The following is a 27,737-nucleotide window of genomic DNA, read 5'->3' on the forward strand; positions in this document are numbered from 1 at the left end:
GGCCGCAAACATTTGCAACATAAGCTGCATGGCTTAAAGCACAATTTTTTGATTAAATCTACAATTAAAAGGTAGTCAGTGCAAAGTTGCCAGCACAGAGGAAATGCGGCCTCTTTTTTTGTGGTCATTGGAAATCACGCTGCAGCACCTGCACACGTGCTAGGGATCGCGCCTCGACTTTGTCTTTGACACAACGTTTCTTGGCCCCTTTTAGCTTTTACAGCTTGCTCAGTTGCTTTGTGTTCAAAGAAGACAGCGGGTGTTGTGAAAGTTTACATCAGCTTATGTTTGCTGTGGCGCGTGGATGGAATGCTCATGTTTTGTTCCGGGTGGTGGAGGCCTGTGTTCCAGAGAGGTCCTGCTCAAAACTCCTTTTAAAACACCATCGAGCATCCGTAATAACTTCCGACATTGATCGAACGTGGATTTTGTTCTCATAAGGAGGGCTCTCAGGCATGAGGTCAATCGATTCGGCATAGGCCTATATGTACCAGCGTTTTTGCTTCCGGTTGGAGGTTCTGTCCCTCCAACTCTTTGTTGTATGACTCACTTTTGCCTTTGGATATTTGGAGAAGTTTGCCTTCGGTAACCGCTCTCTCATTCGACAGACCGAAACGGAACTTTACCTCCGGGTTGTGCATATTATTGGCCTGCTCTACTGGGTCAAATTGTATCGCCCAACAACAGATATGGCTCAAAAAAACAAAGTAAAGTCTAAGCCTACCTCTAGGCTTAACCCTGACTTTACCCGCAAGAGGCTATGCCAAGCCTGTGCGAAATGTGAGGCTCCCTTCACGGGCGCAATTTAGGCACGGATAAAGACCGCGACCAGCCCGAAGCAGTTCACCGCAGTTGCCCTTACACCTGGCCCTCCCTGCCAACACGATCTCCCTCCTATTGGCCTGCTCAGTTGGCCCCATAAGGAGTCAACCCTCAGAGGTTCTTCATAAAACCGGGTATGCATACATAATCTGAAAGGACACAGGCATAAACAGAACGTTACATAGCTGTCATATTCCAACTGAAAGTATTTTACTACAGCATTTGTTTTTTTATGTAATTAATTATTATAATATTATAATAATTAATGATTGTTATTATTATGAGCATAAGCATTATTGTTTTTTATACAACTCTGAATAACTTTGAATTGCCTTGTGTACAAATGAAGCCTTTGCTTTTGAAGCCCATGTTTCCCCAATTCCGACTCGGTTTGAGAGTGCCAATTTCACCGCCACGTCAGCAGTTGCACATCACCTCTGTTTTTTCCCTCCCTTCTGCAAAGAACCTAAAAATGTTCCACCGAGATTTGAACTCGGATCGCTGGATTCAAAGCCCAGAGTGCTAACCATTACACCATGGTACCAACATAACTTGCTAGCTGGCTGTCTGAGAGGCAGATAACGATGAGGCTAGGTGGATTCAGGTAGATGGCTTTTGGTCAATTGACCACCTCGACTAAGAGAGGCAGACGTGGTTCCTCTGCCGAAACCCGGGATTGGACCAGGGACCTTTAGATCTTCAGTCTAACGCTCTCCAAACTGAGCTATTTCGGCCAGGTACTTGTGTGGTTTAGCCAGCAGTGATGTCTGAGAGACCGCACGTCATTTTCGAGAAGAGCAGAGCGAAGGTCCCAGAGAGAAAATGAGTGGCCCGTACGGGGATCGAACCCGCGACCTTGACGTTATTAGCACCACGCTCTAACCAACTGAGCTAACCGGCCTCTCTCTGGCACATTTTATCCCCAATTTCTCAGAAATATCCTGGTGGCCCTAATCAGGCTGAAGAGATTAAAAGCAAAGCCTAATAATGGGCTCGTCCGGGATTTGAACCCGGGATCTCTCGTCCCCTAAGCGAGAATCATACCCCTAGACCAACGAGCCGAAACATACGTCCTCCCTGCTGCTGCAGGGCCGCGTAAAAAGGATGGACAACACTGGAGAATGCAGGTATTGATCCCGCTACCTCTCGCATGCTAAGCGAGCGCTCTACCATTTGAGCTAATTCCCCTCGATGATGGAGAGACGTTGTCCATCGCTCTCAAAGACAAAGACGAGGCACGATCCCTTGCACGTGTGCAGGTGCTGCAGCGTGATTTCCAATGACCACAAAAAAAGAGGCCGCATTTCCTCTGTGCTGGCAACTTTGCACTGGCTACCTTTTAATTGTAGATTTAATTAAAATATAACGCTTTAAGCCAATAGCTTTGACCATCAGCCAATGTTTTCTTTTCCAGACTTTTCCATCAGGAAAAGTTCAGGTCTGCTTTTTTTTATAAGTTAACCCATGGACTGGCTCGCCGTAGGTCTCTGTGGCGCTACCTGGATCAGGATCGTCTGTCTCTGCCGCTCTATCCTCGTCCAATCGCGTCGCTCGCTTTCCAATGTGAGATTGGACAAGTGCCAATCGCATCGCTCGCTGTCCATTGTGAGATTGGACGAGAGCCAATCGCGTCGCGGCATGAGAATGGACACAGCCACTCACCGCGCTTACATCCATTGTGAGATTGGATGACGAAACGCGCTCTTCAGAAACCCCTATAACTCCGTTATTACCGAGCAAATTAAGTTTTAAATGTTTGTTTTTCTTCTTCTGTTGACTATATGATTAATTGTTCATATATTAGTTACATTTTCATCCCTCACACAAAGTCGTTTTGTCGAGTGTTTTCTTTTAGCAATCATTAAGTTGCTAACCTAACGTTCTGAGGAGGATTATGAATAAAACCATCATTAAATTCATGTTAAATGACTTTATTTTGTGAGATGTAATTAGGAATCGGTGTTCTGTATGCTAGATCTGTCTGTCGCGATGTTTACGTGATTTTACTATAGTAAAAGTGATTGTCTTCATAAACGGTGATCACGTGATCACGAGTTGCCTATAATCTTACATATTAAACACCATTTAGTCAGCTTTAAGTTCGGTTTGAATGAAAAAAAAAGCTTATATTAGCTTATTAGCCCTCTCTCTTCCCAACGGGGTCTCGGTTTCCAGCGTGGAAAGCGAGTCCGCCATTACCGGAAAAGTCCAGGTCTGCTTTCTTTTATAAGCTAACCCATAGACTGGCTAGCCGTAGGTCTCTGTGGCGCAATTGGTCAGCGCGTTCGGCTGTTAACCGAAAGGTTGGTGGTTCGAGCCCACCCAGGGACGAATGGTGTTTTTCGTTGACGTCCTGCCATGCAACCACCAACACAGCTGCAGAATTTAGCACACGTGTGTCCACTAACACATCCGTGTCATTTCGGACGCATGACAAAACGTTTCTTGGCCCCTTTTAGTGTTTACAGCTTGGTCAGTTGCTTTGTGTTCAAAGAAGACAGCGGGTGTTGTGAAAGTTTACATCAGCTTATGTTTGCTGTGGGGCGTGGATGGAATGCTCATGTTTTGTTCCCGGTGGTGTTCCAGAGAGGTCCTGCTCAAAACTCCTTTTAAAACACCATCGAGCATCCGTAATAACTTCCGACATTGATCGAACGTGGATTTTGTTCTCATAAGGAGGGCACGGGTAACTTGTAACCTATCAGGCTCTCAGGCATGAGGTCAATCGATTCGGCATAGGCCTATATGTACTAGCGTTTTTGCTTCCGGTTGGAGTTTGTGTCCCTCCAACTCTTTGTTGTATGGCTCACTTTTGCCTTTTGATATTTGGAGAAGTTTGCCTTCGGTAACCGCTCTCTCACTCGACAGACCGAATCGGAACTTTAGCTCCGGGTTGTGCATATTATTGGCCTGCTCTACTGGGTCAAATTGTATCCCCCAATAACAAATATGGCTCAAACAAACAAAGCACACTCTAAGCCTACCTCTAGGCTTAACCCTGACTTTACCCGCAAGAGGCTATGCCAAGCCTGTGCGAAATGTGAGGCTCCCTTTCACGGGCTCAATTTAGGCAGTTGCCCGGCTAGCTCAGTCGGTAGAGCATGAGACTCTTAATATCAGGGTCGGTGGGTTCGAGCCCACGTTGGGTGCATCTATTAGGCCTCTCTCTTCCCAACGGGGTCTCGGTTTCCAGCGTGGAAAGCCCTATAACTCCGTTATTACCGAGCAAATTAAGTTTTAAATGTTTGTTTTTCTTCTTCTGTTGACTATATGATTAATTGTTCATATATTAGTTACATTTTCATCCCTCACACAAAGTCGTTTTGTCAAGTGTTTTCTTTTAGCAATCATTAAGTTGCTAACCTAACGTTCTGAGGAGAATTATGAATAAAACCATCATTAAATTCATGTTAAATGACTTTATTTTGTGAGAAGTAATTAGGAATCGGTGTTCTGTATGCTAGATCTGTCTGTCGCGATGTTTACGTGATTTTACTATAGTAAAAGTGATTGTCTTCATAAACGGTGATCACGTGATCACGAGTTGCCTATAATCTTACATATTAAACACCATTTAGTCAGCTTTAAGTTCGGTTTGCATGAAAAAAAAGCTTATAGTTGTAGATAACATCATCACTTATATTAACTATGGTTTTACTATGGTAAAATAAGTGTTTCTGTTTATAAACTATGGCCACGTCATCACGAGTTGCCTCTAATCTTGCATATTAAACACCATTTAGCCAGCTTGAAGTTCGGTTTTAATAAATAAAACCTCTTATAGTTGTAGATAAAGTCATCACTTATGATAACCATGTTTTTACTATAGTATATGTGTTACTGTTCATAAACTGTGGTCACATTATCACCAGTTGCCTATAATCTTAAATATTAAACACCATTTGAAGATTGGTTTGAATAAATAAAACCTCTTATAGTTGTAGATAAAGTCATCACTTATAATAACCATGGTTTTACTATAGTATAAGTGTTTCTGTTTATAAACTGTGGTCACTTTATCACCAGTTGCCTATAATCTTAAATAATAAACACCATTTAGTCAGCTTGAAGTTTGGTTTGAATAAATAAAGCAATGTTATAAGTAGTAGAAATAGTCATCCCTTAAGAAAATTAACCATGGTTTTACTATAGTATGTTTATTTAGCTGATTACCATTTATATAACCACAGTTTTTACTATGAATATAATGGTTAGACTGTGGTTAGTGTAGCAAAACCATGGTTCGTTTGTGTTAAACTATATGAACCATGTTTATTTGTTGTAAAATCATTTTCCGGAAGGGGAGCCATCATTTAGTTAGCTTGAAGTTTTGTTTGAATTCTTTTTTTATATAGTTGTATCATTATAATTTAGTGGGGGAAAAAATCTGTGTAGTCCAGTACTTTCAAAAATGCATTTGTTTACTTTTATTTCCCTGTTATGTTTAGATGAGCACAAAGCCAAAGAGCCACAAGGCCATGGGAGATGGCGAGTGGATGATGAGGTTGAGGGCTTTTGCCAGCTCTGGGGTTTGGCCTTCTGGAGGAGGAAATAGACCAGCCCCAAGGCAGCGGAAGTGGTATGACCTCTATCAGAAGGTAAAGCAAAGTTATCTGTATCTCATTACATAGTATGTAGTATGCAGGTCACCTGAAAATGAATGGTGTAGAAAATATCAGTTAATAATGCTTCTTGTCTTTTCAGATTGAGAAATGCCCCATGCAGGTCCACGGACAGACCACCCTCTTTGGAGGGTCCATGGTCTGCAACTGTGGATTCCACACCACTAAGGTGATGCATTTGAAAATGACATTTAATGTTGCATTACATGTATGTTAAAATACTGTTATGCTGTTTCACTACATCTTATGCCCTTCTGGTGTTGTTTACGCAGCCTGCCGCTGCCACTCAGTCTTCTGCTGCACCTCCCCAGTCTGAGGCTCCTGGCACAGCTGCTCCCCAGTCTGAGGCTTCAGACACTGCTCCTACCCCACGGACATTCCTGAGGCCCCCTCCAAGTTTGTCAATGGTGAATATTAAATCTGTAATTAATGTTTACTTAGATTCATTTTGTATTTGTTTGATATGATCTATGGCCCACCAACATCAAAATAATTCTAGCATACTCCTGCAGACTGATCAGTCAGGCCATTCATATTTTTACACGCACGCACACTTGCACACACACACACACACACACTTGCACACACACACACACACACACACACACACACACACACACACACACACACACACACACACACACACACACACACACACACACACACACACACACACACACACACACACACACACACACACACATTTTTGTTTGACTATATTAGTGAGGACATTGCATAGACTTCCATTGCCTTTATGTCAGGTTAATTTATATTTTCTATCACCAAACCGACCCTTACCCCTAAACCTACCCACCACACATAAGTAAACACTCGATTTGAATAAAAATGTTTGTGTTGAAAATGTATAGTGTGGTTGTCATACAATTAACTTTGTTTCTCTTTTTAGTTCACTAAGTCACGGTTTGGTGGGTCCCAGATGTCGTCACTTAAGCCAATTTTTTTTTAGCTTAAGCCCCTCTCCTCCACCCTCTTAAAGGACCCCCAGCCCTTCTCCCAGCCCCTCTCCTCCTCCATCTCCGTGAGGACCACCACCCCTTCTCCATCCTTTATGAGGGACCCATCTATGGCCTCTGTGAGGACCACCACCCCTTCATCATCCTCTGTGAGGAGCCCCAGTCCTGCTCCATCCTCTTCAAGGACCTCCAGCCCTTCTCCGCCCAGCCCGTCTCCTCCTCCATCCTCCGTGAGGACCACCACCCCTTCTCCATCGTTTGTGAGGGCCCCATCTATGGCCTCTGTGAGGACCACCACCCCTTCTCCATCCTCTGTGAGGAGCCCCAGTCCTGCTCCATCCTCTGTGAGGAGCCCCAGTCCTGCTCCATCCTCTGTGAGTATAGCAGCAATTTTTTTTTTTTATTCACTTTGGTACTGTTTCACAAGTAAGGCATACATTTTTTAAAACTCTTTACAAAACTCCAAGCTGATCACACATGTAATACAGCTAGTCATTCTTTCAAAACCTGATCTCATGCTTTCATTCTAGTTAACCTAAATGAGAAGTATTCAAGTATTCAGTTTTATAGTATTCAATTCAATTCACATGTATTTGTATATGTAAATATATATATATATATTTTTATTATTATTTATTTATTAATTATACATTTTAATTATAATGTATTATGTATTTACAATGTATATAGTTTCAAAGCAGCTTTACAGAAAATGCATGCGTCTAGGATACAATTTATAGTGACCTGTTAACAGAGATGTAAATATACAAATCACATAGTTATTAAGCTAATAATGTAGTAATTTAAAGAATGTCTTTATTTACCAATTGCTTGTGGGAATTGCAACAAAGCAATTAAAAAACACTATTGGACGGGCTGTGGTGTATATTACAGAAGCCTTTATTTATACAATAAACAAATTGTCTTCCAAACAGGAGGAGCCTGGAGGAGTCATGCCAGCCCCGGCTGGGGCCTCAGCTTCATTCTGGTTGCCAGGGGAAATGAGCAAGACCATCCCTGTGCAGGACCAGAGGTGGATTGCCAACACCTTATTTCACTCTGGCAAGCTGCGGCTAGATTTGAAGCTGTGGTATGAGCACCCTGTCCCAGCCCTCATTTACCACCAGACACCAACTCCAGACCGGTTCTTCACCCATCGATTGATGGTGTGGATGCCCTACCACCTGTGGAAGGTGAGGGTGTCCTGCCCAGATTGTGGCAAGAACCTGACGGGCTATGGTGTTCACAAGAGGGCTCGGAAGGTCCTGGACATTGACAGGTACTACCTGATGGTGACAGAGACACTCAGGTGCACTGTGTGTTCTCTTAACTATCTGTCAACAAGTCAGACTGTCCGGGACCAGCTTGACCTGCCTCACCAGAAAATGTTCCGGCTGATCCTGACCCGCAAGTGAGTGAATCAGTGTAGAAAAGATGTTGATTGTAAGAATTAAACCACTGAATTGACCCTTAAATTAACATGTAACTAATCACAGCAACAATGCGTTTTCAGGTATGCCTGTGACATCCGTGTCATTAGGCTGCTTCGGGACCGGACGCTGGGCAACAGTCCAGCTCGATTGGTGAGGCAGTTGAAAGAGAACCATGGGGAAGAACAGGTGTGCTGCTCTACACACAGACTGGCACCACCACCAAAGATGGTATTGTGCTGCCAAAATACAGATGCGCAAGGGGCTCCACATCACTGGAGTCCTTTCATCTACACTTGAACAGGTTCATTCCAGGTCAGTATAAATCATTATTCATCAGAAATATTAAGCGTGACTCAATGAATGCCTTTCAAATAGCATAGCACAAAAAAAGTAATGTAACGTTATTGATCTTATCTAAAGGAACAAGCGCCAACAGCTTAAATTTCCAGCTGTACCTCCTGGAAGGCTTGAACAGGTGGAATCAGGACCGTAAAATGGCATCTCTGGCAGGCACACCTCCGTCCCTGTTAAGCTACTCCGGGGACCTGGTGCACTGTGTCAACACCCACAGTGTTAAGGTACTTGGGAGACAGCTTGTACCGTCTTTTCAGACACCATCTGTCTATACTGGTGAGTTTCAGCTTTAAATTGCTTTTTAGATTAAATAAAAATAGAATATTTATATTATTTTTCTGAAAACTGATTTCCCTCTACTGTGTTCTCCTGTCTGTCCCAGGTGAACTCATAGGTATAGATTACCTGTACCGTCAAACAGGGCAGGCCATGGATCCTGACTCTGAGGTGACAGAACAGATGTTGGAGGATGTGGGCACGGAGGAGGAGTTGGAGGATGAGGGATTCGGAGATGTCAGTTTGGACCTTAACCTGGATCCCACTATTGAGGTGCTGGACCTGTCCCCTGGCTCATCACCCACCACAATCAGCGTAGCCAGCAATCCTGCCTCTGTCCAGACTGGGTCTGCTAACAACACCACAGCAGCACCTAATCAACAACTGGTAACTATTCTTAATAATAAAAGTACAAGTAGTATTATTTGTATAGCACTATTAACTTTATTTGTATAGCACAATGAAAAGAAAAATAGAAACAAACTAAATACCATTAATACAATCTAAAGAGTAAATAGATTAATAAAAAAGCAAAGTAAAAAAGATAAATTAAATTCCATAAACATGTTTTTTCCCCCCTTTTTTCAGTCTTACAACTGGATGACCAGGGTGCCCTCTGGTCCATCCTCCGCCACAACCCACTACGCCGCCTCTGGTCCATCTGCCATGACTGGTCCATACTCCCCGACCACCCACGCCGCCTCTGGTCCATCCACCATGACCACCCACAGCGCCTCTGGTCCATCCACCATGACCACTCACAGCGCCTCTGGTCCATCCTCCACGACCGCCTACGCCGCCTCTGGTCCATCCACCATGACCACCCACAGCACCTCTGGTCCATCCACCATGACCACTCATAGCGCCCCTGGTCCATCCTCCACGACCACCTACGCCGCCTCTGGTCCATCTGCCATGACTGGTCCATCCTCCACGACCACCCACGCCGCCTCTGGTCCATCCACCATGACCACCCACAGCGCCTCTAGTCCATCCACCTTGACCACTCACAGTGCCTCTGGTCCATCCTCCACGACCATCTACGCCGCCTCTGGTCCATCTGCCATGACTGGTCCATCCTCCACGACCACCTACGCCGCCTCTGGTCCATCCACCATGACCACCCACAGCGCCTCTGGTCCATCCACCATGACCACTCACAGCGCCTCTGGTCCATCCTCCACGACCACCTACGCCGCCTCTGGTCCATCTGCCATGACTGGTCCATCCTCCACGACCTCCCACGCCGCCTCTGGTCCATCCACCATGACCACCCACGCCGCCTCTGGTCCATCCACCATGACCACCCACAGCGCCTCTGGTCCATCCACCATGACCACCCGCAGCGCCTCTGGTCCATCCGCCACAACCACCCACACCGCCTCTAGTCCATCCAACATGACCACCCACGCCGCCTCTGGTCAATCTGCCATGACCACCCACACCGCCTCTGGTCCATCTGCCATGACCACCTACCTCTCCATCCTTCCTCTCCCGACCACTCTCACTGTCTCTGTTGGTGCAGCCACTGCTCCTCCAGCAGTGCAACCAGTGCCTGAGCAACCGTTGGTAAGACTTTTTGTGACAAGTACATTGTGATGGTTGTGTTGTTCTTCTGCTTGTGATATTGTATCTTTTTAACATTGATTTACTCTTATATTTTACCAGGCTGTGGATGAGCGCAGTGTACCAGGGATAGAGAGAGTGGACATCCTGGCAGGCTACTTGGTGGGGCTTAGGGTGGAAACTGGGCAAACTCTGAGCCACCAGCAGGCCAGTACCATCATTGCCCTATGGCAAAGCCTGCTTCCGTATGACCAGCAGAGAGTGGCGTACGCTGCCCGGCACCAGGTGCGTCTTACAACAGGACGCTCCAGGTGCTCAAAAACCAAGCCTAAATTCACGCCTGGTGTGGACAGCATGACCCGTTGCGTCCTTGGGTCAACAGGATCCCCTGCTCAGTGGCCAGACTGTTGCCGCCTGGTAGAGTCTATCTTTGTTAAACTGTGTGATATTCACAGGAGCCCAAAAAAATTGGGAAATCATGCCGTAACAAGATGGACTCTAATTCTGAGGGACTACAGCAAGATTCGGCAGCTGGTCCTGTGCAATGGGACTGTGATGGAGAATACCACCCTGCAATTGTTTGAGGTGAATCAAACAACCTTAATTCAGTGGCACAAAAAGCGGCTGAAGAGGCAAGAATGTGCCATCCTGCTTCAGGGTGTGAACTTGCCAGCCCCCATTCCTATTGCTGCTAGGCCTCTCCCCCCTGGACAGATTCACCCCACTAAAGCACCCCTACAGCCTGGTCCCCAACACCGCTACCACTTGCCTGAAAGCACAGTGGGAAAGGCAGTGGACAAGCGAAAGTCTGCAGTTCCAGCTCCGCACCCCCCTCCTCCAAAAGTTTTCCGGCCAAGGCAGTTTTCCCTGCTGATTCTGCCCCTTTACCTGTTGTCCCCAACCCCAGTCCTGCATTTGCCCCCATTGTCCAAACACCTGTTTCTGCTCCTTCACCTGTCATCACCAACCCCAGTCCTGCCTTTGGCCCGTTTGTGTTTTTGTGTCCAGCTCCAGTTCCTGCCGTCCGGCAGATTGCTCCTGCTGGCCCCATTCCCTCCCCACCACCTGCTCGGAGGCCCTACATCCGCACTATGGACAAAAAACAAGTGCAGTCTGTGCCACCAGCCCTGCAACAAAGATACTGGCCACAGCCAGTATTATGGCCACATTTACTGTCCCCAGACTGATGTTATGCCACTTGACCAGTGGATGGAGGAGATGAAGAAGAAGAGGGCAGATAAAAAAAAATAATTTGTTTATTTCAAAATGCTACATGTGTGTGTGTGCGTGTGCGCATCCGTTAGGGTCATTTGTTCACCCTCCATGTGGCCTGGTAAACCCTACCTTATGGGGACAAAATGTCCCCATAAGGATGGCAATATCTGAAATCCTTGTTCGTGTGGGGACATTTTTTGGTGCCCATGAGGAAAACAGCTTATAAATCAAACTAAGTGATGTTTTTTGAAAATGTAAAAATGCAGAAAGTTTTCTGTGATGGGTAGGTTTAGGGGTAGGGTTAGTGTAAGGGAATAGAATATACAGTTTGTACAGTATAAAAATCATTGTGTCTATGGAAAGTTCCCATAAAACATGGAAACACTACATGTGTGTGTGTGTGTGTGTGTGTGTGTGTGCGTGCGTGTGTGTGCGTGCGTGCATGTGTGCATGCGTGTGTGTATGCTCGTGAGGGTGTGTTTATGTGAGAGAGAAGGAGAAGGTGTTTGTAAATAAAAAATAAAAAGAACTTTATTTCTACAACAGTATCCTTTGGCTTTTTTCTGGAAAAAACTTTTTACAAACTCACACAGATATTAAAATTACAAGAAAGGGACATAATGGTATTCCAGACAGATCAAACAGGGTGTGAGAAGTGTCTCCCCGTCTCTACCCAACGGGGTCTCGGTTTCCAGTGTGGAAAGCGAAGTCCGCCATTGCCGGTAAAGTCCAGGTCTGCTTTTTGTTATAAGTTAACCCATGGACTGGCTCGCCGTAGATCTCTCTGGCGCAATAGGTCAATGCGTTCGGCTGTTAACCGAAAGGTTGGTGGTTTGAGCCCACCCAGGGACGAATGGTGTTTTTCGTTGATGTCCTGCCATGCCACCACCAACACAGCTGCAGAATTTAGCACACGTGTGTAAACTAACACATCCGTGTCATTTTGGATGCATGACACAACGTTTCTTGGCCCCTTTTAGCGTTTACAGCTTGGTCAGTTGCTTTGTGTTCAAAGAAGACAGCGGGTGTTGTGAAAGTTTACATCAGCTTATGTTTGCTGTGGCGCGTGGATGGAATGCTCATGTTTTGTTCCGGGTGGTGGAGGCCTGTGTTCCAGAGAGGTCTTGCTCAAAACTCCTTTTAAAACACCATCGAGCATCCCTAATAACTTCCGACATTGATCGAACGTGGATTTTGTTCTCATAAGGAGGGCACCGGTAACTTGTAACCTATCAGGCTCTCAGGCATGAGGTCAATCGATTCGGCATAGGCCTATATGTACTAGCGTTTTTGCTTCCGGTTGGAGGCTGTGTCCCTCCAACTCTTTGTTTGTATGACTCACTTTTGCCTTTGGATATTTGGAGAAGTTTGCCTTTGGTAACCGCTCTCTCACTCGACAGACCGAAACGGAACTTTAGCTCCGGGTTGTGCATATTATTGGCCTGCTCTACTGGGTCAAATTGTATCCCCCAACAACAGATATGGCTCAAACAAACAAAGCACACTCTAAGCCTACCTCTAGGCTTAAACCTGACTTTACCCGCAAGAGGCTATGCCAAGCCTGTGCGAAATGTAAGGCTCCCTTTCACGGGCGCAATTTAGGCACGGATAAAGACCACAGCCAGCCCGAAGCAGTTCATCAAAGTTGCCCGGCTAGCTCAGTCGGTAGAGCATGAGACTCTTAATCTCAGGGTCGTGGGTTCGAGCCCCACGTTGGGCGCATCTATTAGCCCTCTCTCTTCCCAACGGGGTCTCGGTTTCCAGCGTGGAAAGCGAGTCCGCCATTGCCGGAAAAGTCCAGGTCTGCTTTCTTTGATAAGCTAACCCATGGACTGGCTAGCCGTAGGTCTCTGTGGCGCAATCGGTCAGCGCGTTCGGCTGTTAACCGAAAGGTTGGTGGTTCGAGCCCACCCAGGGACGAATGGTGTTTTTCGTTGACGTCCTGCCATGCCACCACCACCACAGCTGCAGAATTTAGCACATGTGTGTCAACTAACACATCCGTGTCATTTCGGACGCATGACACGACGTTTCTTGGCCCCTTTTAGCGTTTACAGCTTGGTCAGTTGCTTTTTGTTCAAAGAAGACAGCGGGTGTTGTGAAAGTTTACATCAGCTTATGTTTGCTGTGGCGCGTGGATGGAATGCTCATGTTTTGTTCCGGGTGGAAACCTATATGTACCAGCATTTTTGCCTCCGGTTGGAGGTTGTGTCCCTCCAACTCTTTGTTGTATGACTCACTTTTGCCTTTGGATATTTGGGGAAGTTTGCCTTCGGTAACCGCTCTCTCACTCGACAGACCGAAACGGAACTTTAGCTCCGGGTTGTGCATATTATTGGCCTGCTCTACTGGGTCAAATTGTATCCCCCAACAATAGATATGGCTCAAACAAACAAAGTACACTCTAAGCCTACCTCTAGGCTTAACCCGGACTTTACCCACAAGAGGCTATGCAAAGCCTGTGCGAAATGTGAGGCTACCTTTCACGGGCGCAATTTAGGCACGGATAAAGACCGGGACCAGCCCGAAGCAATTCACCGCAGTTGCCCGGCTAGCTATGTCGGTAGAGCATGAGACTCTTAATCTCAGGGTCGTGGGTTCGAGCCCCACGTTGGGCGCATCTATTAGCCCTCTCTCTACCCAAAGAGGTCTCGGTTTCCAGTGTGGAAAGCGAGTCAGCCATTGCCGGAAAAGTCCATGTCTGCTTTTTTTTTATAAGTTAACCCATGGACTGGCTCGCCGTAGGTCTCTGTGGCGCAATCGGTCAGAGCGTTCGGCTGTTATCTGAAAGGTTGGTGGTTCGAGCCCACCCAGGGACGAATGGTGTTTTTCGTTGACGTCCTGCCATGCCACCACCAAAACAGCTGCAGAATTTAGCACACGTGTGTCAACTTACACATCCGTGTCATTTCGGACGCATGACACGACGTTTCTTGGCCCCTTTTAGCGTTTACAGCTTGGTCAGTTAATTTAAATGGAGGTGGAAAGACTCCAAGGAGGTGGAGCCACGAGCACAGCGATAGCAGCTGAGCTCCACACCACCCTTCTTCAGTGTGTCTGTCTTCTGGTACAGAGGGAAGCAATCTGGGTCCTGAATACAGGCGATGTGCCTCTGCTGGTCTATCCAGACCTGTTGGATTCCCTCGTGGTCCAGCAGTGGTACACCCAGAGTGTCCCTCCCCTTCTCACTGTCCATCTCATCAATGAGCGCCTTGATCCTCCAGGTGGTCTCCTCCACTCCTCTGACAGTGCAGTGCCAACTCCTTCCTGGTGATCAGCTTATCCAGAGCCTTCTCTGAGACTGGACCAACTCCTCTGGCCTGTAACTCCCCCTGTTTGGCCAACCGTAGAGCAGCGACATCATCTGGATCCAGCTCAAAGATGCACCTGGAAAGCCGAGCCATGAAGGTGCCGTAGAGCTGATGAGCCTCCGTGATGACACCTGCTGCAAAGCGCCGCATGAAGTGCCAAATGTTTAAGCGCACTTGGAGCTCATCCCACTCTATGAACATGGCTCTGACCTGCGCCTGTCTGTGCGCGTGTGGGCTGCAGCAGTCTCTGTCCACATACATGACGGCGGGTGGTGCCACTCCCGCCTCCCTGTACCTCTTCATGAGACCCACCGCCATGGGCCACAATCCATGCCCCTCTGCCGCTGTGAGGACTGACACCAACACCTGGCCGTGCTCATTGCCTACATTAGTGCACCAACCAGCAGTGTTGGCAGCAGCGCCGGCCAGTTTTGTAAAAAAAAAAAAAAACATAGAATAAACAAATGTCAGAAAAATTTAAGATAATAACAATTATTATTACTCAAACTTGACTTTTTATACCTTTTTGGTGGAGTCCATCTTGAGGACAGAGCCAAAGACTGAGGTTATTTTGGCCTTGACCTCAGGTAGCCGCGAGAGGACGTCCCTGGCATACACAGACAACAGCCACTTGGGTTTGGGGATGGGTGGGAGGGGCGGGGGCGCAGAAAAGAGTGGAGGCTCAACGATGGAGGAGTCTGTGAAGGGCTCACAGACAGTGAGGTACTCCAGCGTCCGCTGTGACCACGCTGAGGTGTGTTGCTCCTGCAGCTTTTTGTGAAGCTGTGTGACACTGTTGCCCCGGGTCCTCTCCCGCATCATTATGACTACACGGTAGTCACACGAGTACCTACAGACAGTCAAATAATTCTGTTCAGTGCCACATCTTATTATTTCAATGTTAATATCAGTAAATCAACGTATTTGATTTTATACAGTACAACAAATTACAGTGCATTGCTCTAAATATGAATGTGTTCTACCTGTATGTCAGAATGGCGGGGAATTTTCTGCGGTGTCCCATGTCGAGCTGTCCCAGGATGTCTTCAGACCAGGCTGGATACTTCTTCTTGCACCCTTTGCACTCCAGATACTCTGTGGCCATGTCATACCACCCGTCTATGTCCAGGATATTGCGCACAGTGCGATAAAGGCCAGCAGCTGTCAGCTTGTGGTTATTGCAGGCTGGATGGACACAGACAAGTGGAATGGATCACATCTTCAGCGGCATCCAGAGGAACAGAGGGCGGCAGAAGAAGATATCAGGAGAAGTAGGGGGCTGGGTGAAGACGGTCGGGGGCTGGGGAGGATACCACCAGAAGTTGGGATGTGGCGTCAGCTCAGGCTTCCCTGTTTTTATGTTGGCCCTGAACAGAGTCTTCCTGATCCAGTCCTGCTGTAAAGATGGGAGTTGCTATTTCCAGTGGACAGGAAGCTCTGCAGGTGACTGGGACACCTGGCCAGGGGTCCACAATGCTGGAGGAGCAGGATAAGGGGCAGGAGCAGGGGCAGTAGCACGAGCCGGGGCAGGAGCAGGGCCTCTCGAGCCTGCAGTGGCTGGAGCGTAAAAAAACACAACAAAATTATCTTATTGTTTTAGACTTTCATTGCATGACTTTCTCAGCTCTGCTGGACAGCTACTGCGATTACAAGGTTTACTGCAAAGCATGTATGATTAGTAGAGAGACGACATGATGATGAAAAGATGGAAGGAACCAGTGAAAATCATCCTGTTTTTCATCCAAGCACCATTAGAAGAAATACAAGAAGAAAAAAAGATGGGATCAGCCAAGTGTGAAGCGAAGCAGACCAAACACTACAACAGCCACTTATTCCAAGGGGAGATGGGGGGAAGTGTGAGATGACAAGAATGAGCTTTAGTCAGTGATTACGATAAAAAATGAAATAAAACCTTTTACATACACCTTTAAATTCTCTTTTTTCCTTTGAGGATGTTCACTCAAAGAGTGAATGTAGATTGACACCTGAGAAGTGCCATTCCTCTGTGTTGTGAAATAAAATAATATGTCATTTAAAAAATACTGTTTTGTTTTATTTGTAATTGTTTGTAAAATATTGTTTAAGATTTACATACCTTGAGGAAGTTGTTCCTCAGCTTGCGAGGCTACAGTTGCCATCTCCAGGTCATCTTCCTCCAAAAAATCCGTAGCAGCAGAGTCTGTAAAATAACATAAAACACTAAGCACATGTCACCAACACACTTGTATGCGTTAAGTGATACTCACCACATGTAAAGAGCTGTCTCCGGGTTGCGGACTCAGACGCAGGAGGTACACGTGGTCCTGCAGCTGTTGAACACGTATTTTCGTTAGACATATATACTGCATAATATATACTGTAATGATTTTAAAGCTTGCAAATCACTTACAGGGTTTGGCTGGAGACAAAATCTTTTGTGCCAGCTGTGAAGCAGATAAATGCTTCCCCCGCGCCAACAGGGCCTTCACATTGGTCGCCAGCAGTGGCTTGTTCTTAGTGGCAGTAGGTGGAGGAGGAACAGACACAGTGGCAGTGGGCACAGCAGCAGTGAGGACAGATGCAGTGGGCACAGTGGTGGTGGGCACGTGGGCTGGAGCCTGCCTCTTCAGCACGTATGCTTTGAAAAGGGCCATATTGGTGTTAGGCCTGGCCTTTGCCTTCTTCAGGTAGGTGATGAGAGCCTGGGCCTCCTTGCTTGGGTCCTCATACACCTCCTTCATTGACCTACCATTAAAATCCCCAAACTCCACCATCAGACATCCAGAGTCTCCTGTCCTCTGGGCCTCCTGCAGCATGGCCTGTTTTTTCTAATACACCTCCACAGCCTCGCCTACCTCCCTGATCTGCGAGGTGTATCTGAGGAACAGGTGTTTGTTGGCCGACAGCGGGTTGTCCCTCTCCTCCTCCCCCAAAATGCTGCTGACCAGATAGCAGGCATAACCCAGTGAGTTCTCCAGCAGCCACAGGAACCTCTGACCCTGGTGTTTCCCAAACTGGATCTTGCAGTGAGCCAGAACCAGGAACTGGTCTCCAGGATTCCCTCCATTCTGCCTCACAAAGGCAGTGGCCTCAGCCAGGACCTCCTCCTTACAACTGGCCCTCCCTGCCAACACGATCTCCCTCCTATTGGCCTCCTCAGTTGGCCCCATAAGGAGTCGACCCTCAGAGGTTCTTCGTAAAACCGGGTATGCATACATAATCTGAAAGGACACAGGCATAAACAGAATGTTACATAGCTGTCATATTCCAACTGAAAGTATTTTACTACAGCATTTGTTTTTTTATGTAATTAATTATTATAATATTATAATAATTAATGATTATTATTATTATGAGCATAAGCATTATTGTTTTTTATACAACTGTGAATAACTTTGAATTGCCTTGTGTACAAATTGTAAATAGTGTGATGAACTTATTAATAAGAAAATAAATAACACTTTCTTGCTGGTATCATGCCATGCTTAAATCATTTTGTTTTTTTTAGCTTTTGTGGCAGAGATTACTAAGAAACACCAAATATAACATAAAGGCGTTTATGACAATTCATAATAATATGATCATCAAACAGATCTAAAACTTAAAATGGTATATCAAATCGTTTTGGTATATCTTTTATAACATAGTTGAGAATCATTTGTTGAAACAAAAAAACACTTGTTTTTGCCTATTCATGTCTTTTTAAATATGTATAACATAGTATTTAAAAAGAGAACATAAATATGTATACTGGTGTATAACATAATATAGTATAACATATATGAAATAAACTTTTTTTTTAAAGGTTTTAGTAAAAATCTTCTTGTGCTCAAAATAATGTAATGAATGACACAAAAAAACAACAACAAAATTAACAACAACAAAAAAATGGTTTAAGGAGGATATAGCTTAATTAGCGGTCGGCTAATTATCTTGACAGTAGTGACATGTTTTTTACTGTATATCATGGTAAAGTTGGAGGTTCACATGTACAGAAGAAAACGTGTGCTATTACACGCTAGCTAGCTTTATTGGCATGTTTAATTGTCTAAAAACAAACACTGTTTATGAATAAATAATGATCGATTATACAGTCGTGAAGAATAGACTTACCTGTTGAAAAGATTGCAAAGATGACGATAATAATAGCGGTCGCCGATTGGTCAAAAGTAAGCCACAGGAGCAGAGCCAGGAGAGAAACGCGATTGGTCAAAAGTAAGCCACAGGAGAGAAAGGCGATTGGTCAAAAGTAAGCCACAGGAGAGAACGCGATTGGTCAAAAGTAAGCCACAGCAGAGAAACACAATTGGCTCACGTGGGCTTACTTTGGGCTTACTTTGGCTCAATCGGTAGGAAGCAGTAGGCGCAAGCGAGAGGTGGCGGGATCGATGCCTGCATTCTCCAGTGCTGTCCATCCTTTTTACGCCCCCCTTCAAGGGGCACTACTTAGATGAGCTCTTGCGGCTCAGTGCTGCCGAAAAAGTTTTTTCGAACGAGGTACTGTACACATTCCTGGCAAAAGCAGGTCCCACCGGAAAGCAGGTCCCACCGAGATTTGAACTCGGATCGCTGATTTCAGAGCCCAGAGTGCTAACCATTATACCATGGAACCTTGGCGTGTGTCAACTTTTCCCATGATCAGGGAAAATTATTAGCACCACGCTCTAACCAACTGAGCTAACCTGCCTCTCTCTGGCATATTTTATCCCCAATTTCTCAGAAATATCCTGGTGGCCCTAATCAGGCTGAAGAGATTAAAAGCAAAGCATAATAATGGGCTCGTCCGGGATTTGAAGCTTATTAATAGGATGAAGCTAATAGGATTTGAGCCTATTAGCCCTCTCTCTTCCCAACGGGGTCTCGGTTTCCAGCGTGGAAAGCGAGTCCGCCATTACCGGAAAAGTCCAGGTCTGCTTTCTTTTATAAGCTAACCCATGGACTGGCTTGCCGTAGGTCTCTGTGGCGCAATCGGTCAGCGAGTTTGGCTGTTAACCGAAAGGTTGGTGGTTCGAGCCCACCCAGGGACGAATGGTGCTTTTCGTTGACGTCCTGCCATGCAACCACCAACACAGCTGCAGAATTTAGCACACGTGTGTCCACTAACACATCCGTGTCATTTCGGACGCATGACACAAGTTTCTTGGCCCCTTTTAGTGTTTACAGCTTGGTCAGTTGCTTTGTGTTCAAAGAAGACAGCGGCTGTTGTGAAAGTTTACATCAGCTTATGTTTGCTGTGGCGCGTGGATGGAATGCTCATGTTTTGTTCCCGGTGGTGGAGGCCTGTGTTCCAGAGAGGTCATCGAGCGTTGTACACCATCGAGCATCCGTAATAACTTCCGACATTGATCGAACGTGGATTTTGTTCTCATAAGGAGGGCACGGGTAACTTGTAACCTATCAGGCTCTCAGGCATGAGGTCAATCGATTCGGCATAGGCCTATATGTACTAGCGTTTTTGCTTCCGGTTGGAGGTTGTGTCCCTCCAACTCTTTGTTGTATGGCTCACTTTTGCCTTTTGATATTTGGAGAAGTTTGCCTTCGGTAACCGCTCTCTCACTCGACAGACCGAAACGGAACTTTAGCTCCGGGTTGTGCATATTATTGGCCTGCTCTACTGGGTCAAATTGTATCCCCCAATAACAAATATGGCTCAAACAAACAAAGCACACTCTAAGCCTACCTCTAGGCTTAACCCTGACTTTACCCGCAAGAGGCTATGCCAAGCCTGTGCGAAATGTGAGGCTCCCTTTCACGGGCGCAATTTAGGCAGTTGCCCGGCTAGCTCAGTCGGTGTAGCATGAGACTCTTAATCTCAGGGTCGTGGGTTCGAGGCCACGTTGGGTGCATCTATTAGCCCTCTCTCTTCCCAACGGGGTCTCGGTTTCCAGCGTGGAAAAGGCTAGGTCTGCTTTTTTTTAGAATCAAACCCATGGACTGGCTCGCCGTAGGTCTCTGTGGCGCAATCGGTCAGCGCGTTCGGCTGTTAACCGAAAGGTTGGTGGTTCGAGCCCACCCAGGGACGAATGGTGTTTTTCGTTGACGTCCTGCCATGCCACCACTGGCATGTGGATGCCATACCACCTCTGGAAGGTCAGGCTGTCCTGTCCTGTGTGTGGGAGACAGCTCACAGGCTATGGGGCACACAAGAAAGCCCGTCAGGTTCTGGATGTGGACCAGTACTACCTTATGATCACGGAGGCTCTCTGGTGCAGTGGGTGCAAAACGGCCTTAATTTCCACCAGCAAGGCCATCTTGGACCAGCTGGACTTAGCCCAAAGACTGGAATTTAGGCTGATCCTAACTCGAAAGTGAGTATACTGAGATTACTTAGCTTGTGTAACAAATGTTTGTCATTTAAAACACAATTGAGATGAGCTGGTTTTAATGTTTGTGTCTTTCTGTCTCTCTTTCCCTTTGTTTTATTCAGGTATGCCTGTGACATGCGGGTCATAAGGTTCCTGAGGGAGAGGGCCCTGGGCAACAGCCCCTCTCGCTTAGTGAGGCAGCTGCGGGAGAACCACAGCGAGGAGTGGCTGGGCCGATAACTTGGAGTGGCTTTGCGAATACCTTGGTGCCTGCTCAGACTTCATCTCCCAGCCAAGCCTGCTCCCTGTGAGGTTTCAGGAGCCACCTGAGCCCGAAACTATCCCCTCCCACAGGTGGATGCTGGCTGTTTATGGGTGAGATATCTTGTGCAGGATTGACCACATTAAAGCCAGCATAACGTCCACATATGGCTGCATTCTGAAGATGGACTCAACCAAAAAGGTAACTATTTTTACATTTCAATCAAAAGAATTGAAAATACACCATTAGTAGTAGTACAGTAGTATGTATGTAATGTTCCATATATAAATAATTTAGCATCACTCACTGTCTTTTCTGTGTGATTACAGATCACAAAGAAGCTGTCGGGGTTTGCAAAGGGGACAGCTATGGGGCTAACATCTGTCAGCAATGAGGTGGGCCAGATCCTCATTAGTGTTCTGACAGCTCAGGAGGGTCCAGCCCTGGACCGAATGGCAGCTGACCTCATCCGGAGGTACACTGATGCGGGTGTGGCTCCGCCTCAGCTCCTCTATGTGGACTGCTACTGCTGTCGGGAGGGCACTGGGCAGACCAAGTTCAAGCAGCGATTTGGTGGGTGGCCAGACTTGGTGGTGAAGCTGGACATCTACCATTTCATGCGGCGACTGGCAGCTGGGTGCACTAAAGATGCACATCCTCTTTACCCCATTTTCATGGCACGCATGTCTTGCTGCATTTTTGAATGGGACAGTGGGGATGTGTCTCTGCTGAGGCAGGCCAAGAGGGAGCAGCTGAAACATGAAGGTGTCCCTGGTATCACCGACACTATGGTGGACCAACGGATCACCAAGGATGAATTGGCCCTGCACTGCCGAAGGCGGACAAGAGGAGAGCAGCAACACCTTCTTGGTGTCCCTCTCTTGGACCAGGAGAGGATGCAGCACATCTGGCAAGTCCAGATGAGGCACGTAAAGTGCATTCAGGATGAACCAGGTGTGCTGCTCTACACACAGACTGGCACCACCACCAAAGATGGTATTGTGCTGCCAAAATACAGATGCGCAAGGGGCTCCACATCACTGGAGTCCTTTCATCTACACTTGAACAGGTTCATTCAAGGTCAGTATAAATCATTATTCATCAGAAATATTAAGGGTGACTCAATGAATGTCTTTCAAATAGCATAGCACAAAAAAAGTAATGTAACGTTATTGATCTTATCTAAAGGAACAAGCGCCAACAGCTTAAATTTCCAGCTGTACCTCCTGGAAGGCTTGAACAGGTGGAATCAGGACCGTAAAATGGCATCTCTGGCAGGCACACCTCCGTCCCTGTTAAGCTACTCCGGGGACCTGGTGCACTGTGTCAACACCCACAGTGTTAAGGTACTTGGGAGACAGCTTGTACCGTCTTTTCAGACACCATCTGTCTATACTGGTGAGTTTCAGCTTTAAATTGCTTTTTAGATTAAATAAAAATAGAATATTTATATTATTTTTCTGAAAACTGATTTCCCTCTACTGTGTTCTCCTGTCTGTCCCAGGTGAACTCATAGGTATAGATTACCTGTACCGTCAAACAGGGCAGGCCATGCAGGACGTGGATCCTGACTCTGAGGTGACAGAACAGATGTTGGAGGATGTGGGCACGGAGGAGGAGTTGGAGGATGAGGGATTCGGAGATGTCAGTTTGGACCTTAACCTGGATCCCACTATTGAGGTGCTGGACCTGTCCCCTGGCTCATCACCCACCACAATCAGCGTAGCCAGCAATCCTGCCTCTGTCCAGACTGGGTCTGCTAACAACACCACAGCAGCACCTAATCAACAACTGGTAACTATTCTTAATAATAAAAGTACAAGTAGTATTATTTGTATAGCACTATTAACTTTATTTGTATAGCACAATGAAAAGAAAAATAGAAACAAACTAAATACCATTAATACAATCTAAAGAGTAAATAGATTAATAAAAAAGCAAAGTAAAAAAGATAAATTAAATTCCATAAACATGTTTTTTTCCCCCTTTTTTCAGTCTTACAACTGGATGACCAGGGTGCCCTCTGGTCCATCCTCTGCCACAACCACCTACGCCGCCTCTGGTCCATCTGCCATGACTGGTCCATACTCCCCGACCACCCACGCCGCCTCTGGTCCATCCACCATGACCACCCACAGCGCCTCTGGTCCATCCACCATGACCACTCACAGCGCCTCTGGTCCATCCTCCACGACCGCCTACGCCGCCTCTGGTCCATCCACCATGACCACCCACAGCACCTCTGGTCCATCCACCATGACCACTCACAGCGCCCCTGGTCCATCCTCCACGACCACCTACGCCGCCTCTGGTCCATCTGCCATGACTGGTCCATCCTCCACGACCACCCACGCCGCCTCTGGTCCATCCACCATGACCACCCACAGCGCCTCTAGTCCATCCACCTTGACCACTCACAGCGCCTCTGGTCCATCCTCCACGACCATCTACGCCGCCTCTGGTCCATCTGCCATGACTGGTCCATCCTCCACGACCACCTACGCCGCCTCTGGTCCATCCACCATGACCACCCACAGCGCCTCTGGTCCATCCACCATGACCACTCACAGCGCCTCTGGTCCATCCTCCACGACCACCTACGCCGCCTCTGGTCCATCTGCCATGACTGGTCCATCCTCCACGACCACCCACGCCGCCTCTGGTCCATCCACCATGACCACCCTCGCCGCCTCTGGTCCATCCACCATGACCACCCACAGCGCCTCTGGTCCATCCACCATGACCACCCGCAGCGCCTCTGGTCCATCCGCCACAACCACCCACACCGCCTCTAGTCCATCCAACATGACCACCCACGCCGCCTGTGGTCCATCTGCCCTGACCACCCACACCGCCTCTGGTCCATCTGCCATGACCACCTACCTCTCCATCCTTTCTCTCCCGACCACTCTCACTGTCTCTGTTGGTGCAGCCACTGCTCCTCCAGCAGTGCAACCAGTGCCTGAGCAACCGCTGGTAAGACTTTTTGTGACAAGTACATTGTGATGGTTGTGTTGTTCTTCTGCTTGTGATATTGTATCTTTTTAACATTGATTTACTCTTATATTTTACCAGGCTGTGGATGAGCGCAGTGTACCAAGGATAGAGAGAGTGGACAACCTGGCAGGCTACTTGGTGGGGCTTAGGGTGGAAACTGGGCAAACTCTGAGCCACCAGCAGGCCAGTACCATTATTGCCCTATGGCAAAGCCTGCTTCCGTATGACCAGCAGAGAGTGGCGTACGCTGCCCGGCACCAGGTGCGTCTTACAACAGGACGCTCCAGGTGCTCAAAAACCAAGCCTAAATTCACGCCTGGTGTGGACAGCATGACCCGTTGCGTCCTTGGGTCAACAGGATCCCCTGCTCAGTGGCCAGACTGTTGCCGCCTGGTAGAGTCTATCTTTGTTAAACTGTGTGATATTCACAGGAGCCCAAAAAAATTGGGAAATCATGCCGTAACAAGATGGACTCTAATTCTGAGGGACTAGAAGCCTGTGCGAAATGTAAGGCTCCCTTTCACGGGCGCAATTTAGGCACGGATAAAGACCACAGCCAGCCCGAAGCAGTTCACCAAAGTTGCCCGGCTAGCTCAGTCGGTAGAGCATGAGACTCTTAATCTAAGGGTCGTGGGTTCGAGCCCCACGTTGGGCGCATCTATTAGCCCTATCTCTTCCCAACGGGGTCTCGGTTTCCAGCGTGGAAAGCGAGTCCGCCATTGCCGGAAAGTCCAGGTCTGCTTTCTTTGATAAGCTAACCCATGGACTGGCTAGCCGTAGGTCTCTGTGGCGCAATCGGTCAGCGCGCTCGGCTGTTAACCGAAAGGTTGGTGGTTCGAGCCCACCCAGGGACGAATGGTGTTTTTCGTTGACGTCCTGCCATGCCACAACCAACACAGCTGCAGAATTTAGCACATGTGTGTCAACTAACACATCCGTGTCATTTCGGACGCATGACACGACGTTTCTTGGCCCCTTTTAGCGTTTACAGCTTGGTCAGTTGCGTTTTGTTCAAAGAAGACAGCGGGTGTTGTGAAAGTTTACATCAGCTTATGTTTGCTGTGGCGCGTGGATGGAATGCTCATGTTTTGTTCCGGGTGGTGGAGGTCTGTGTTCCAGAGAGGTCCTGCTCAAAACTCCTTTTAAAACACCATCGAGCATCCGTAATAACTTCCGACATTGATCGAACGTGGATTTTGTTCTCATAAGGCTCTCAGGCATGAGGTCAATCGATTCGGCAAAGGCCTATATGTACCAGCATTTTTGCCTCCGGTTGGAGGTTGTGTCCCTCCAACTCTTTGTTGTATGACTCACTTTTGCCTTTGGATATTTGGGGAAGTTTGCCTTCGGTAACCGCTCTCTCACTCGACAGACCGAAACGGAACTTTAGCTCCGGGTTGTGCATATTATTGGCCTGCTCTACTGGGTCAAATTGTATCCCCCAACAACAGATATGGCTCAAACAAACAAAGTACACTCTAAGCCTACCTCTAGGCTTAACCCGGACTTTACCCACAAGAGGCTATGCAAAGCCTGTGCGAAATGTGAGGCTACCTTTCACGGGCGCAATTTAGGCACGGATAAAGACCGGGACCAGCCCGAAGCAATTCACCGCAGTTGCCCGGCTAGCTATGTCGGTAGAGCATGAGACTCTTAATCTCAGGGTCGTGGGTTCGAGCCCCACGTTGGGCGCATCTATTTGCCCTCTCTCTACCCAAAGAGGTCTCGGTTTCCAGTGTGGAAAGCGAGTCAGCCATTGCCGGAAAAGTCCATGTCTGCTTTTTTTTTTATAAGTTAACCCATGTTAACTTATAATGTGCCAATTTCACCGCCACATCAGCAGTTGCGCATCACCTCTGTTTTTTACCTCCCTTCCGCAAAGAACCTAAAAAGGTTCCACCGTGATTTTAACTCGGATCGCTGGATTCAAAGCCTAGAGTGCTAACCATTAAAACATGGAAACAACACACCCTGCTGGCTGGCTGTCTGAGAGGCAAATAGCGATGAGGCTAGGTGGAATCAGGTGGACAGGAGGTGGCGTTTGGTCAATGGACCGCCTCGACTAAAAGAGACGGACATGGTTCCTCTGCCGAAACGGAACCAGGGACCTTTAGATCTTCAGTCTAACGCTCTCCCAACTGAGCTATTTCAGGCAGGTCTTCTTGTGGTTTAGCCAGCAGCGATGTCTGGGAGACCTCCCGTCATTTTCGAGAAGAGCAGAGCGAAAGTCCCAGAGAGAAAATGAGTGGCCCGTACGGGGATCGAACCCGTGGCCTTGGCGTTATTAGCAACACGCTCTAACCAACAGCTAACCGGCCTCTCTCTGTCACATTTTTTCCCAAATTTCTCAGAAATATCCTGGTTGCCCTAATCAGGCTGAAGAGATTAAAAGCAAAGCCTAACAATGGGCTCGTCCGGGATTTGAACCCATGGACCTCTCGCACCCTAAGCGAGAATCATACCCCGATAGCAAGGAGCAAATGAAACCTTTGCTTTTTAAGCCCAAATTTCCTCAATTCCGACTCGGTTTGAGAGTGCCAATTTCACCGCCACATCAGCAGTTGCGCATCACGTCTGTTTTTTGCCTCCATTCCAGAAAGAACCTAAAAAGGTTCCACCGAGATTTTAACTCGGATCGCTGGATTTAAAGCCTAGAGTGCTAACCATTACACTATGGAACCAACACACCCTGCTGGCTGGCTGTCTGAGAGGCAGATAGCGATGAGGCCAGGTGAAATCAGGTAGACAGAAGCTGGCGTTTGGTCAATGGACCGCCTCGACTAAAAGAGGCGGACGTGGTTCCTCTGCCGAAACCCGGGATTGAACCAGGGACCTTTAGATCTTCAGTCTAACGCTCTCCTAACTGAGCTATTTCGGCCAGGTCATCATGTCGTTTAGCCAGCAGGGATGTCTGGGAGACCGCCCGTCCTTTTCGAGAAGAGCAGAGCGAAGGTCCCAGAGAGAAAATGAGTGGAACTTATGGGGATCGAAACCGCGACCTTGACCTAGCACCACGCTCTAACCAACTGAGCTAACCGGCCTCTCTCTGTCACATTTTATCCCCAGTTTCTCAGAAATATCCGGGTTGCCCTAATCAGGCTGAAGAGATTAAAAGCAAAGCCTGATAATGGGGTCGCCCGTGATTTGAACCCGGGAGCTCTCGCACCCTAAGCGAGAATCATACCCCTAGACCAGGGGTTGGCAACCTAAGGCACACGTGCCAACACTGGCACGCGGAGGGTTAATCGCTGGCACGCAAGCAAGCGCGAGAGGGGTGTATGTATTTCATTCAGATAAAGTAGCCTACCTCCCACATATACAGATCTACTTATTGATGTAATAATTCCTTGTAGTAACAGCTTGTTTTATTAACTTAAGTTAGGAGTTATTAATATTATTAAAGTGTGAGTATTAAACTGCACAAGTCAATGAAAGCGTGCAGCTCTAACAAACCATTGGTCAGAGTGGTCGCGCTGACCACTGTGCATCAGCGCAAACAAGTTATCCAACTGACACCTTAAAGCTCGTTCCGCTGTAAATAGTTAATGCTATAAATTTCAACCAAGTGTAAAGAGTCCTTATTAAACATTCCATACATATTAAAATGACTGCGATGCATGT

General features: G+C 47.2%; 12 non-coding genes across 12 annotated transcripts; 10 read left to right on the forward strand and 2 right to left on the reverse strand.

Annotated features, from left to right (window-relative positions):
• Positions 1-1,649: 1,649 nt before the first annotated feature.
• On the reverse strand, positions 1,650-1,723 carry trnai-aau (transfer RNA isoleucine (anticodon AAU)). Its single transcript has one exon. It is a non-coding gene; the product is annotated as a tRNA-Ile (tRNA).
• Positions 1,724-3,079: 1,356 nt separating this feature from the next.
• Positions 3,080-3,153, forward strand: trnan-guu (transfer RNA asparagine (anticodon GUU)). The gene has a single exon. It is a non-coding gene; the product is annotated as a tRNA-Asn (tRNA).
• Positions 3,154-12,909: 9,756 nt separating this feature from the next.
• Positions 12,910-12,982, forward strand: trnak-cuu (transfer RNA lysine (anticodon CUU)). The gene has a single exon. It is a non-coding gene; the product is annotated as a tRNA-Lys (tRNA).
• Positions 12,983-13,108: 126 nt separating this feature from the next.
• Positions 13,109-13,182, forward strand: trnan-guu (transfer RNA asparagine (anticodon GUU)). The gene has a single exon. It is a non-coding gene; the product is annotated as a tRNA-Asn (tRNA).
• A 625-nt stretch (positions 13,183-13,807) lies between these two features.
• Positions 13,808-13,880, forward strand: trnak-cuu (transfer RNA lysine (anticodon CUU)). The gene has a single exon. It is a non-coding gene; the product is annotated as a tRNA-Lys (tRNA).
• Positions 13,881-14,007: 127 nt separating this feature from the next.
• trnan-guu (transfer RNA asparagine (anticodon GUU)) lies at positions 14,008-14,081 on the forward strand. Its single transcript has one exon. It is a non-coding gene; the product is annotated as a tRNA-Asn (tRNA).
• Positions 14,082-19,505: 5,424 nt separating this feature from the next.
• On the forward strand, positions 19,506-19,579 carry trnan-guu (transfer RNA asparagine (anticodon GUU)). The gene has a single exon. It is a non-coding gene; the product is annotated as a tRNA-Asn (tRNA).
• A 921-nt stretch (positions 19,580-20,500) lies between these two features.
• On the forward strand, positions 20,501-20,574 carry trnan-guu (transfer RNA asparagine (anticodon GUU)). The gene has a single exon. It is a non-coding gene; the product is annotated as a tRNA-Asn (tRNA).
• Positions 20,575-24,698: 4,124 nt separating this feature from the next.
• Positions 24,699-24,771, forward strand: trnak-cuu (transfer RNA lysine (anticodon CUU)). Its single transcript has one exon. It is a non-coding gene; the product is annotated as a tRNA-Lys (tRNA).
• Positions 24,772-24,896: 125 nt separating this feature from the next.
• On the forward strand, positions 24,897-24,970 carry trnan-guu (transfer RNA asparagine (anticodon GUU)). The gene has a single exon. It is a non-coding gene; the product is annotated as a tRNA-Asn (tRNA).
• A 765-nt stretch (positions 24,971-25,735) lies between these two features.
• On the forward strand, positions 25,736-25,808 carry trnak-cuu (transfer RNA lysine (anticodon CUU)). Its single transcript has one exon. It is a non-coding gene; the product is annotated as a tRNA-Lys (tRNA).
• Positions 25,809-26,921: 1,113 nt separating this feature from the next.
• Positions 26,922-26,994, reverse strand: trnaf-gaa (transfer RNA phenylalanine (anticodon GAA)). The gene has a single exon. It is a non-coding gene; the product is annotated as a tRNA-Phe (tRNA).
• Positions 26,995-27,737: the final 743 nt, after the last annotated feature.

This window comes from Siphateles boraxobius, unplaced genomic scaffold, assembly GCF_051911475.1.
Source record: "Siphateles boraxobius isolate OS27281-9 unplaced genomic scaffold, OSU_SipBor_1 19, whole genome shotgun sequence".
Lineage (NCBI taxonomy): Eukaryota > Metazoa > Chordata > Actinopteri > Cypriniformes > Leuciscidae > Siphateles > Siphateles boraxobius.